Source organism: Saimiri boliviensis, chromosome 14, assembly GCF_048565385.1.
Source record: "Saimiri boliviensis isolate mSaiBol1 chromosome 14, mSaiBol1.pri, whole genome shotgun sequence".
Classification (NCBI taxonomy): domain Eukaryota; kingdom Metazoa; phylum Chordata; class Mammalia; order Primates; family Cebidae; genus Saimiri; species Saimiri boliviensis.
The window spans coordinates 18,695,521-18,707,735 of NC_133462.1; positions in this window are offsets into that span (position 1 = coordinate 18,695,521).

Consider the following 12,215-nt stretch of genomic DNA (forward strand, 5'->3'; position numbering starts at 1 on the left):
AATACAGGTAGGGCTGGGCATGGTGGCTCATGCCTGTAATCTCAGGACTTTGGGAGGCCAAGGCAGGAGGACCACTTGAGCCCAGGAGTTCAAAAGTAGCCTGGGTAGCATAGCAAGACCCCATCTCTACAAAAAATAAAAAAATTAGCCAAGTGTGGTGGTGCATGACTATAGTTCCAGCTATTCAAGAGGCTAAAGTGGAAAGATTGCTTGAGCCCAGTATTTTGTTTTTTGTTTTGTTTTTTGTTTGTTTGTTTTTTTGAGACGGAGTTTCACTTTTGTTACCCAGGCTGGAGTGCAATGGCACGCTCTCGGCACACCGCAACCTCCTCCTCCTGGGTTCAAGCAATTCTCCTACCTCAGCCTCCTGAGTAGCTGGGATTACAGGCACGTGCCACCATGCCCAGCTAATTTTTTGTATTTTTAGTAGAGACGGGGTTTCACCATGTTGACCAGGATGGTCTCAATTTCTTGACCTTGTGATCCACCCGCCTCGGCCTCCCAAAGTGCTGGGATTACAGGCTTGAGCCACCGCACCCAGCCAAGCCCAGTATTTTGAAGTTATGGTGAGTTATGATCACACCATAGCACTCCAGTCAGGTCAATAGCAACAGACAGAGCAAGATTCTGAGGGAAAAAAAAATTGTCCAGGCGCGGTGGCTCACACCTGTAATCCTAGCACTCTGGGAGGCCAAGGTGGATTGCCTGACCTCAGAAGTTTGAGATCAGCCTGGGTAACACAGTGAAACCCTGTTTCTACTAAAATACAAGAAATTAGCCGGGCATGCATCTGTAGTCCCAGCTACTCGGGAGGCTGAGGCAGGAAAATCACTTGAACCTGGGAGGCAGAGGTTGCAGTGAACAGAGATTGCACCACTGCACTCCAGTCGGGGCGACAGAGCAAGACTCCATCTCCAAAAAAAGAAAAAAATAAATACAGGAAGAAGAGAGATTCTGAGTTGTAGATAAATATTAGCCTCAGTATAATTTCAAATCCTTTGTGGATGCATGGAGCAGGTATGATGGACATTATAAGTAAAGTTGTTTTAATACTTCAGTTGATTTAGTATTATACCTTCCAACTTAGGTGGTCAGAGCACAAATTCTGATGCAGACAAACTCGGAGAGTTAGATTCATGGGGCATTGTTCAGGAAGCAAGTATAGCTTAAGTAGCTACTGAGAAGGGGGACCCCAAAAGTAAACTTCATTTACTCACTTGTGGCTGATCAGCATGAGGAGTTCATGTACATATATTAAAGACATCTGCTACATCACTGGAAGGTAGTGTATTGTATTGTATATGTTCTACTGTGTAACCTACTAAAAGGAATGCAACTGTCTTGATAGATACATAGATATCCACACACACACAGGCAGAAGAGCTGACACACAGCTAACTCTATGTTGTAAATAGCACACAGTCCTCTTGGGTACACATAAGAATAGCGACAGCTCGGCCGGGCGTGGTGGCTCAAGCCTGTAATCCCAGCACTTTGGGAGGCCGAGGCAGGTGGATCACAAGGTCAAGAGATTGAGACCATCCTGGTCAACATGCTGAAACCCCGTCTCTACTAAAAATACAAAACATTAGCTGGGCATGGTGGCACGTGCCTGTAATCCCAGCTACTCAGGAAGCTGAGGCAGGAGAATTGCCTGAACCCAGGAGGTGGAGGTTGCGGTGAGCCGAGATCGTGCCATTGCACTCCAGCCTGGGTAACAAGAGCGAAACTCTGCCTCAAAAAAAAAAAAAAAGAATAGCAACAGCTCACGCTTGTAATTCCAGCACTCTGGGAGGCTGAGGCAGGTGAATCACTTGAGGCCAGGAGTTGGAGACCAGCCTGACAAATGTGGCGAAACTCTGTCTCTACTAAAAATACAAAAATTAGCTGGGCATGGTGGCAGGTGACTGTAATCCCAGCTACTCAGGTGGCTGAGGCAGAAGAATCGCTTGAATCGGTGAAGCGGAGGTTTCAGTGAGTTGAGATCACACCACTGCACTCCAGCCTGGGCAACGGAATGAAACTCTATCTAAATAAATAAATAAAGAATAGTGACAGAAGTGCATGCCACAAGGTCTGCTACACGTGGTGAGCATTCTATTACATGTCTGTGAAGTTTGAGTTTCCCAAAAGTGGTATATCATGTGTGCAATGGAAAACTCTACCTTTTGGTGTAGGCTGGAACTTAAAAAGAGTTTACAGCTGTGACAGGTATACATATTTGTCATGGTTGGGTTCCTCTGTCACCCCTCAGATTTAAATATTTGCCATGGTTGGGTTCATCCCTCAGTAAATATATATTTATATTTATTTTACTCATAGAGAATTGCATTCCTTTCTTTGTTAGCACTTACCATTTTGTATACTCAGCTGTTAGTTGTTTAATGTCCGTTTCCCCGCCCGGACTCATCTTCTTAAGGGCCAGAGCTGTGTCTGCTTTGCTCAGCATTGTACTCTCGGTGTCTCCCATAGAACCTGTCAGCCTTTCTCAACTGTGGCTTTTCATCTGAACCATGGAACACAGACCGATTTGAGGGGCTACTTTCTCATTTCTCTCAATGTCTCATAACTAGTAGCATTCTAGATGATAAGGAGAGAAATTAATTTATTATGTAGATTGGATACTTTAGGACAGGCGTCCCCAAACTTTTTACACAGGGGGCCAGTCCACTGTCCCTCAGACCGTTGGAGGGCCGCCACATACTGTGCTCCTCTCACTGACCACCAATGAAAGAGGTGCCCCTTCCTGAAGTGCGGCGCGGGGCCGGATAAATGGCCTCAGGGGGCCGCATGCGGCCCGGCCCGCGGGCGGTAGTTTGGGGACACCTGCTTTAGGACATAAGGGCTTACTTTTTTTAAAAAAACAGAAACTTGGTGAGAAAGCCTAGAAGAGACTGACTGATACAGATGCAAACTGTTGCAAACTGAGGGTGAGGGAGGGATGACTCCCTAAATAATGTTTTCTAGTAGTAGGGTAAATGTTGGCTAGCTAGAAAACAACGAATGACCACTCATCCCTCAGTAAATATTTATAGATATTTATTTAACTTATTGAGACCGGGTCTCGCTCTGTTACCCATGCTGGAGTGCAGTGGTGCAATCATGGCTCACTGCAGCTTGACCTCCTGGGCTCAAGAGATCCTCCTGTCTCAGCCTTCTGAGTAGCTGGGACTAGAGTCATGCACCACCATGCCCAGCTAATTTTTCTATTTTTTTTGTAGAGATGGGGTTTTGCTATGTTGCCTAGGTTGGTCTTGAACTCGTGGGCTGAAGCAACCCACTTGCCTTGGCCTCCCAGTGTTGAGATTATAGGCATGAGCCACCACACCTGGCCAGTAAATATTTCTTAAATGAATGAATGAGTGGGGACTCAGAACTCTGAAATCAGGTCACTCCTGTCTCTCAGACTGATGAAGAACAAAAGAATGACGTGGTTATACTGAGTGACTGGCCTGAGACTCTATACCAGGAGTTCCACCATCCCCAGAACAAGCCTTTTGTCTGCTTCTACTACTCCCTCAGGGTCAACTGTTTTGTTTCCTTAAACTGGATGGAATCGTATGGAAAAATGCAGGTAAAGCCACTTCATTTTCCTCTCCTCTCCTTAATCCAATTTACGTGTATCACACCTGAACTGCCCTCATTTTAGAATGACGGCAGTGACTGTGAATTAGCTCATTTTATTAGCCATCTCCATATCCCAGTTTGACCTGGATGCAGTGATCCTTCTTCACCTCTAGTAATCAGGCCCACAGAATTCATATGCCCCATAAAGTAGACTGAAAGCCAAGAAAAGGGCCTTGAACATGGTGCTTCTATCATGTACCCAATTCCTGGTATGATAGTCCCCGCATATTCATGGGAGATACATTCCAAGCCCCCAGTGGACATCTGAAATTGCAGATAGCACCAAACCTGATTGCCACCAATTGGAACATGTTTCTGTTTATGCTGCTCACCCACAAATTGAATGCTTTTTCCATCATAACTAAGTGCTTATCATGCACTGTGGCCATAATGTGTGCAGTTGAGGTGCAATAGAAAAACTAGCATGAATTTCTCTTTCCTCCTTCACAATTTCATGGAAGGTTCATTCTTAACTATAGATTGTAGCAACCTGAGGATACAATTGCTTTCCTTATTAATTCAAGAACCTTCACCTTTTCACTTGAAAGAAGTATTTTGTGGCTTCTCTGTGGCATATCTGAATTGCCAGTATCACTACTTCTGTGCTTTAGGGCCATTATTAAATAAAATAAGGGTTACCTGAACACAAGCACAGTGATACTGTGACAGTTCATCTGGCAACCACGATGGCGATGGCTACTAAGTGACTTAACAGGCAGATAAGATATAGAGTGTAGATAGGCTGGACAGAGAGATAATCCAAGTCCCAGACAGGAAGGAATGGTACTGCGTGAGATTTCATCATGCTACTCAGAACAGCATGCAATTTAAAACTTATTGTTTATTTCTGGAATTTTTCATTTAACATTTTTCGACTGCAGTTGACCAGTCAGGTACCTGAAACCACAGAAAGTGAAACTGTGAGTAAGGGGGTTGCTGTACTAGGAGACTCTGAAAGTCAAGCTGTCTAATCTTTCCTTAGTCACACCAGAGGGAAGAGGGATCTGAATATTCAGCCTTCCCTACCTGACACTTTTGGGAAACGATCTGCCTCTACAGTCAGGCTTTCATCTCTCATCCTCTTCTAGGCAGTACTTTGGATACAGAAAACAGGTTCAGAAATGAAAGGAATGATAGAGAAGATGAGGCTTCGCATGATGGATCAGCTGCCGCCCATCCAAGCAATGGTCCACACGGGTTCCTACCATATGTTAGTTGCTTACTGTGGTGACATGTGCCTGAGGCTTTTTGGAGATCACCGTCGAGGGTTCAGATTTCTGGGTACAGTGCCCTGTCATTTCTCCATCAGCTGCCTCTTCTATGACCCAGAAACTGAGTTGCTGCTATCTGGTACCCTGGGGGCTGTGGTTACCTGGTTTATCTTACCAAATGGAAGAGACATCGAGATGGCTCAAATATTGCCTATGGCTAATCATGAGCTTGTACAGGGATTTTCCCTGAATGGCCCCCAGGGATCCTTGTTTGCTCTGTGTGAGGATACGGTGAAGGTCTTCATTCACCGGGGTCAGGGCCAGCTGGAAGAAGTGAAGAAGTTCACTCCAGTAGCCAGTGGCTCTTCCATCACTTGCTCCTTTGCTTGTGTCTCTCAGGGCAATTTCTACGCTGGAAACAGGGCTGGAGAGATCCACGCTTGGGGTTTAGACCAAGGTAACTTCCTCCACAGCTTTCAAGCCCATTCCTCCTCAGTGATATGTATCCATAGCCGGCCAGAGATCCACACCTTACTAACAGCAGGCAGTGAAGGTGTAGTGAGGGAGTGGAATCTCACATCTGGGAACTTGCTGCGGCAGCTGAATATTGACGACAGTCTGCAGAAACTGCAGTTTATTGATAATACCACTTTTTTCTGCCAGACCACCTATGGTTTTTCACTGCACCACCTGCCCTACTTTTACAGCCTCTTCCATGTCTGTGGTTCTGCTCCCCAGCAGGTGCAGCGGGTCTGCTGCGGCCATAATTGGACTCGGATTCTATGTGCTACTGAGGATGGCTTATTGCGCTTCTTGTCTCCAGTAACAGGGGATCTCCTGGTTATCACCTGGCCTCTGCTTGTTATGGATAAGGCTGTGGCTTGGTCCTATGACTCAGAGAGAGAGGAGTTCTTTGTGGCAGTAGGCAGTTCGGAGGTGCTGGTGTTTGATGCAACACGCTCTCCTTGTACAGCCAAGTATCTTGTGTGCACTTCAGCAGACCCTAAGGATACAGTAAGATGCTTGGCCTATGGGAGGTCCCATCTTCGTGAAGGCCTAGGAGGATTAATGTTCTGTGGGCATGACAGTGGCATTGTGAGAATCCTTTCCCACTATAGTTGTGCCCGAATAGAGAAGACTGTTCACTCTGGGGCAGTATTGGTACTGTCTACCCTGGAAGGTCCTCAGGAAAATGCCTTGCTCTGTTCCTATGGCATGGATAACATCATACACTTGACAGAGGCTGTGCTTCAAGTGAACAGGGTCATCCTGCAGCCTGTCAGCAAAATTCTCTGTAGCTGCCCCCTAAAACATGTGATACTCTTGCCAGGTTCTGTGGGTGCCATCACTGAGAGCTACTGCTGGCGTCTCTGGCACTATGAAGGTTTTCTGACATCTTCAGAATCAAAACAGAGCTTTGTTTTGAGAGAGACAAAATGCCTGCATGAATGTGACATCACTTCATTTGATGTCTGCCTTTCCCTGCAACTTTTTGTCACAGGTGGCATTGATGGCTCAGTCCGGATCTGGGACTTTCACGGTAGACTTGTAACTGAGTTTGACTCAGCCCTGCATTTTGGTCCACTCTGCTTTGCCAATAATCGAGGTGACCTGTTGTTGACTTTCAACCAGAGTATCTACATAGTATCTTGCTTAAAACTGCTCCCTCCAGCTCAGCTGGCTAACCTGTATATCCTAAAAAATGCAGATGAAGTACAAGAAGTCCCCAAACCCTTCCTTCCTAGCTTCCTATTTATGTTTGAAACAGTGTTCGTACCCAGATTTGTCTACCTTGGAAAAGGGCGGCAGGAATTACAGGGACTAGAGACCCTTGTCAACAAACGGTTCATTGCCTTTGACAATACTGTGCCCCATGTTGTAGAAGAAAGATGCATACCCCTTGTGATTCAAAAGAAATCCATATTTCCTCCTTTGGAGAATGAGGATATTGATTTGTCTGCTCTTGACTCCAAGCATAATCGTCCCCGACATGGGGTTCCTGCTCAGTTGCGACTGGCTGGCTGGGATGGATTAAATGCCTACCAAATGCTACGGTGCTTCTTTGGTCAAGGGCGACAATGGCCCTTTGCTCCTGATGGCTACATCCCCAACTCAGTGATCCGTGCCCGCCTATGGCCTGAGGGTACCCCAGTCTTCCTATCCTGTGATCTGTATTCATCCTACCAAGTTAAGGACTGGAAATTATCATCTATGACTCTAGTAGAAGAGAACATTTCAAAGAGTAAACAGAAAGATAAATCCAAGGAGCGAAAAGGAACTTACCTTGATATTCTTGAAAGCATGGCAAAACAAAATTGGATGACAAGGAAAGAGAGCGGAAGGCTTATGGATGATTTAGTAGAGGCCATCCTCAACCTTACAATTTACTGCTCTGTAGAGGAATACAAGAGATATTTTAGGATACTTGAATGTATTTTTGCCACTTGCCAGATATCTCCAGCATTGGTTTCTAAGACTGCTCATTGCCTCCTACAAGATACAACCCATTCCAATCCTCAGATCCGTGAGCTAGCCTGGGAGGCACTGGACAGGCTAGGCCTCATGAACCATTATTTTGCTATTCCACTGGCTATGGGATTGATGGACAGTGATGAGAATGTGCGGGCTAAGGCCTTATACCTTATGGTAAGAGTCACAGGCATCCTAACTAAGACCAGGCTGGTACGCCTGCTGAAGAAAGAAGAAACTCTCCAGAAAATGCAGTAAGTTGGATGATGACCTTCTTCTCTTCTGGTTCTTTTCCCTTCCTATCCTCCAGAATCTGACTGTTTCTTCCTGTTTCTAAAACCCTTTTTAAATTCTAATCCTACTAGGCATGGTGACTCACACCTGTAATCTTAGCACTTTGGGAGGCCGAGGCAGTTGGATCACTTGAGGTCAGGAGTTCAAGACCAGCCTGGCCAACGTGGTGAAACTGTCTTTACTAAAAATACAAAAATTAGCCAGGTGTGGTGGTGCACGCCTATACTCCTAGTTACTCAGGAGGCTAAGGCACAAGATTCGCTTGAACCCAGGAGGCAGAGGTTGCAGAGAGCCAAAATGGCACCACTGCACTCTAGCCTGGGCAACAGAGTGAGACTCAGTCTCAAAAAATAAATAAATAAAAATAAATAAATAAATAATCTTCCTCCTCCTTTGCTCTTTGTTTCAATTTTCTCTTTTACCCAGCACCTACCCCTTTTCTTCTGACCACTGACTAGCCTGTCCTTCCATCTTTTCTTCATTTCCTCAAGATTCCTCTAGACTCATGTCCACAAATCTCCCAACCAAAGAAGCATCATGTATCCCACTGACTACAGGCATACCTTGGAGATATTGTGGGTTTGGTTCTAGACCACTGCAATAAGGTGAATACTTCAGTAAAGCAAGTTACATGGTTTTTTTGGTTTCCCAGTGCATATAAAAGTTATATTTACATTAGACTATAGTCTATTACATGTGCAGTAGCATATCTAAAAAGATCAATGCACATACCTTAAAGAAAACTACTTTATTGCTAAAAAATGCTAATGATCACATGAGCCTTCAGTGATTTGTTATTTTTTTGTTGGTGGTGAATGGTCTTGCCTTGATATTGAGGGATGCTGACTGGTGGGTGCTAAAGGATAGGGGGCTATGACATTTATTAAAATACGACAAGTTTGCTTCATCAGTTAACTCTCCTTTTCATGAAAGATGTCTCTGTAGCATGTGGTACTGTTTGATAGCATTTTACTCAAATAGAACTTCTTTCAAAACTACAGTCAGTCCTCTCAAACCCTGCCACTGCTGTATCAACTAAATTTATGTAATATTTTAATATCCTTGTCTTTTCAGCAATGTTCAAAGCATCTTCACTGGGAAGAGATTCTTCATCCATTCAATTTTGGTTATGAGATTGCAGCAATTCAGTCACATCATTGGGGTCCACTTCTAATTCTGTTTCTCTTGCTATTTCTGCCACAAGTAACCGCAGCAGTTACTTCCTTCACTGAAGTCTTGAACCCCTGAAAGTCATCCATGAGGGTTGGAATTAACTTCTTCTAAACTTCTGTTCATGTTAATGCCTGACTTCTTCCCATGAATCACAGGTATTCTTAATTTCATCTAGAATGGTCAATCTTTTCCATAAGGTTTTCAGTTTACTTTACCCAGATCCATGAGAATAACTGCTATCTTTGGCAGCTATACAAGATGTATTTCTTAAATAAAACTTGAAATTCAAAATTAATCCTTGATTCATTGGCTGCAGAATGGATGTTGTGTTAATAGGCATGAAAACAACATTAACCTCCTTATACATCTCCATCACACCTCTTGGGTGACTAGGCACATTGTCAGTGAGAAGTAATATTTTGAAAATGACCTATCTTTCTCAGCAGTGGGTCTCAATATTGGTCTTAAAATCTTCAGTGAACTATTCTATAAAGAGATGAACTCTCATCTAGGCTGTATTGTTCCATTTACAGAGCATAAGCAGAGTAGATTTGGCATCATTCTTAAGGATCCTAGGACTTTCAGAATGGTAAATACACATTGGCTTCAACTTAAAAGTCACCAGCATTAGCCCATAACAGGAGACATAGCATGTCCTTTGAAGCTTTGAAGCCAGCCACTGACTCCTCTCTAGCCATGAAAGTCTTGGATGGCATCTTCTTTGAATAGAAGGCTGTTTTGTTTACATTGAAAATCTGTTATTTAGTGCAGTCACCTTCATCAGAAATTTTAGATAGGTCTTCTGGATTGCATGCTGGAGATTCTCCATCAGCACTTGCTGCTTCAGCTTGCACTTTTTATGTTCATGAGACAGCTTCTTTCCTTAAACCTCATGAATTATTCTCTGCTATTCAAACTTTTCTTACACAACTTCCTCACTCCCAGGCTCTATAGACTTGAAAAGCGTTAGGGCCTTGCTCTGGATTAGGTTTAGACTTAAGAGAACATTGTGGCTGGTTTGATCTTCTATCCAGATCACTAAAACTTTCTCCATATCATCAATAAAGCTGTTTTGCTTTCCTATCATCATGTGTTCATTGGAGTAGTACTTTCAATTTGCTTCAAGGACATTTTCTTTGCATTTGCAACTCAGCCTACTGTTTGGCACAGGAGGCCTTGCTTTCAGCCTGTCTTGACTTTCAACCTGCTGTCCTCAATAAGTGTAAGCATTTCTAGCTTTTCATTTAAAGTGAGAGACATGTGACTCTTTCTTTCACTCGAACACTTAGAAGACATTGTAGGGCTATTCATTGGCCTAAGTTCAATATTGTTGTGTCCCAGGAAATAGTGAGGTCTGAGGAGAAGAGATGGGGGAATGGCTAGTTAATGAAGCAGTCAGAATACGCACAACAGTTATTGATTAAGTTCACCATATTACATGGGTGTGGCTCATGATGCCTTGAAACAATTACAATAGTCACTTTGAAGATCACTGATAACATATCACCAAAATGGATACAATAATAATGAAGAAAAAGTTTGAAATACTGTCAAAAGTACCCAAATGTGACAGACACAAGAAGTGAGCACATGCTGTTGGAAAAATGATGCTGACAGGTTTGCTCTATGCAGGGTTGACAAAGACCTTCAATTTGTAAAAAACAAATTGTGAAGCACAATAAAGCACAACACAACAGAATAAGTTATATGGCACTACATTCCTTGCCATCCCTCAGTCTTTTTTTTTTTTTTTTTTCTGAGACGGAGTCTTGCTGTGTGACCCAGGCTGGAGTGCAGTGATGCGATCTCACTGCAGCCTCTGCCTCCCGGGTTCCAGTGATTCTCCTGCCTCAGTCTCCCAAGTAGCTGGGATTATAGGCGACCGCCATCATACCCAGCTAATTTTCGTATTTTTAGTAGAGATGGGGTTTCACCATGTTGGCTGGGCTGGTCTCGAACTCCTGACCTCAAGTGATCCACCTGCCAGATCCACCAATCCCAGAGTGCTGGGATTACAGGTGTGAGCCACTGTGCTCAGCCACGTTCTTTATTCTTTAACCAGACTTTACTTCAGCCTGTTCTAAATTAATAGTTTATCCCTGTCTCTTCCATTGTAACTCTTCTGTTTTTGAATTTTGTTCTATAACTAGCTTAGTACTGTCTTTCTTTTTCTTTGACTTATATAGGCAAGAAATTATAGGGGAAGTCTCTCTGGGCCAACTGCTGAATATTCAAGCTGAAGATATACAGTCCCTGATTACTGCTGTGGAGCAGAAGCTAAATGAAAACTTGACCTTGTTACAAAGAGAAAAACTATTTACCTTTTCTTTTGATATGCCATGGTCTGAAGAACTTAAGGTCTTTTCTGAAGAAATGCTTGTACCTTTGTCAGAACCTGTAAAGATCACCAAGGGGAAGAAAAGAAAGAAACGTTTCAAAGCAAGGAGCAGAAAACTTAGTATGTATGGGGTGATGAATGGTGCATGTTTGGGGCCAATCTTAGGGCCCCAAAAGGCAGGGTGAATAGGTCCAAGGTATATGAAAGGATACTAGTGAGAATGGAGTTCAGTGGGAGAATCTTATTCATAGAAAGTGACCTTCCTGAGAAAGACTGACCCCACAGCAAATACCAAGGTCTTATTTCTTTAGAATATGGATGGTGGGATGAAACAGCAAGCATTTCCACATCATAAAGCCTCAGTCCCCCTGCTTTTTCTCTCTTATGGTAGTTCACCAAATTAGACTTTACAAAGGATCTTACTCAAGACCTCTGTGTTTCTCTTAATTGTTTTTCCCCCAATATCTCTGCAGTTAAAAGGTACCTGAGAGTTGCCAGGAAGCAAAAAAAGACAAAGTTGGAAAAGTCTAGTTCTGTGTTGATGCCTTCAGAAGATGCAAGTGAACAAAGAAAGGCCAGGAAATCAGAGCAATTTGAAACCCAGGATGCTGCCTTAGAGCCAGAGCTACTACTGAGTACTTTAAGTGCAGTCCAATCCCAGGATGATGCTGAAACAGAGGAGGAGGTCATTTTGCAAGCTATAGAGGCCATGGAGGCCACAGCTGCCATGGAAGCCATAGATCTAGGTAGCATGAAAGATGATGGAGATGTGGTCTCTAAGCTGGAAAGAAAAGAACGCATTAAAAGGCTTTGGAAAAAGGCAATGAGAAAAGGCCTCAGAATAGCAGATGTGCAGAGGAAAGACAAACCAGATTTGAAGGATATTTCAGAGGTGACTACAGAAGAACCTAAGGAAGAAGTCATAAAAATTGATGAGCAAGAAGAAGGTGAAAGGAAGAAACACGAAAAGAAGAGCCGGGGTGTGGCTGGGACCCCTGGACGGGCAGGTAGACCAGACACCAGATCTTGGAGGGATGACATTTGCTCTCTTGTCACTTTAAGGATAGCAAGTTCTCAACCAGGAATGTTAAGGGATCTGGGCA